The sequence below is a fragment of the Scophthalmus maximus genome, chromosome 14, assembly GCF_022379125.1.
Source record: "Scophthalmus maximus strain ysfricsl-2021 chromosome 14, ASM2237912v1, whole genome shotgun sequence".
NCBI lineage: Eukaryota > Metazoa > Chordata > Actinopteri > Pleuronectiformes > Scophthalmidae > Scophthalmus > Scophthalmus maximus.
In genome coordinates this window covers 10,576,657-10,578,963 of record NC_061528.1, presented here as the reverse complement: position 1 = coordinate 10,578,963, position 2,307 = coordinate 10,576,657, and positions in this window count along the sequence as shown.

Here is a 2,307-nt window from a genome sequence, read left to right as displayed (position 1 = left end):
ACTTCCTGTCGGCTCGAGGGCAGGCGAGGACACGCGGCGCACCGAGCTGCAGGCAGACTGCAAGGTGCACATCTGCAACAACATCTGCAGCAACGTTTACAGTTACATTCATAGCAACATGTACAGCAACATACAGTCACATACAGCAACATTTACTGCAACATGTAGGCTACAGCAATGTGTGCGGCAACACATAGAGCAACATGTACAGCAACATATACAGTAACATATACAGCAACATTTACAGCAACATATACAGTAACATACACAATAACACATACAGCAAGATACAGCAACATTAACTGCAACATGTAGGCTCCAGCAACATGTACAGCAACATATGAAGTGACATACTGCAACATGTACAGCAACAAAGACAGTAAGATATACAGCAACATATGAAGTGACATATACTGCAACATGTACAGCAACATATACAGTAAGATATACAAAACATGTACAGCAACATATGAAGTGACATATACTGCAACATGTACAGCAACAAAGACAGTAAGATATACAGCAACATTTGAAGTGACATACACTGCAACATGTGCAGAAACATATACAGCAACATGCAAAGCAGCATGTACAATAACATACGCAGTGACATGCACACCAACATATACAATAACATTTAGAGCAACATATGTAGTGGTAGTGACGTATACATCAACATATACATCAAAAAAATCCTACACAAAAGAAAAACATTTTAGGGTTGACTGTTTTGCTCAAGGAGCTGCCAGAGTTTAAACCACCAACCAGTGAATGGCCTCCCCACTCTACTGCATGTGACACATCCATGCCATTGATTGAGCCAATTCAGACATTCACAATAAAATCTCTAACCCTCTAACTCTTCTTCCTCTAATGCATTTCTAGAAAGAAAATGCAGGGAAAGTGTAAACGACTGTAGTTTGAAGTTCAGAGATCGAGCAGCATGCCCCTGCCTCCATGCAGACATGATTTATTGCCTAAGGATGGTAAAGGTATGGTATTCTTTCAGGAAAGGGATAATCTGGTGATGACAGTGTGTTAAAGGTAAAATTACAGTGGCTTAAACATGGCTGCATGGGCAAGTCATTCATTGGTGCTCCTGGAGGACAGAATAGCCGAGGCTAGGATGATAGTACAATATTACCAGCGCTAAGAGGGATGTTCAGAATTACACTTCCCCCAGAGCTTCAATTTCTGCTTATTTATGGAGATAAAGCGTTACTCCAATCCTGTAACCACTTTCTTAATAACAAGTTTATTTTTTCTTATACCAACTAAAGATCAGGTAGAATTTTGGTATCAAAAATGTGTTGTTTATTCTGAGTCACGGTGATCGGAAAAGTGATACCTTTCAAATTCCTTATTAGTAATCTTCTATTTTTACTGATAAGAGGAAGGATTTTTTTTTTAATAAAAAATTGAAGGTTCAGGTAAACACAACAGATCACTGCTTCACTTAGCAATAAACTGCTGCATCAAGCAAAGAATAAAGAATAAATCTGTCATGACATCATATTAAAAATGCATGAGACAAGTATTTTTCTCAGTAATAGGAATTCATTAACCTATTAATGCTATTTACTCAGTATCTATGAGTAATGGCAATAAATAAACTAAGGCTGGATTCAATGTATCATTGTCAATTTTGGGGATATTACAAATCCTTAATAATACAGAGTTTGACAATTGCCGTTGGTCTGACGTCTGTGTAGAGCTTGAAATTGTAGAAAAGCTGATATTTTAGTTACTAATATTTTGATATTTTATTTTTCAGTTTTATTTTTCCTCTGTCAAAACCATTTGATGATCAAAGTATATAACAAAGGTTGGCTCATTTGTTTTTTTATTTGGGGGTAAAAAAAATCATCAATCAATATGTGTGACAGTTGGTTTCCTTAATAATGAATAGATGTATAATCTGTCAGAAATTGGTATTAAAAAAATAATGAAAAAAAGGGCAGGGGCTTAATAAACTGGGTCCAATAACATGTTAATGCTTATAAACGTTTTCACCAAATTCTCTAAATTACCTTCATAGTATTTAGCATGTCTTTTGGAATTAATCATATTTATCAACCAACGTACAATGATATAGATTATTTACCAATATTAACCAGTGTAGGTCCAACCACTATGCTTTGTGCTCCGGGAAACTGTGATGAATATTTTTTTGTTTGTTAGTTATTTGACATTTTATTGACTAAACCACTGTAACTGAAAAAATAACTGACTGATCAATCAAAATGGTTAATCGTTATTTGCAGCCTTAAATTTTGTGTGTTCAAATAGATATTGTGTCTTCAACTA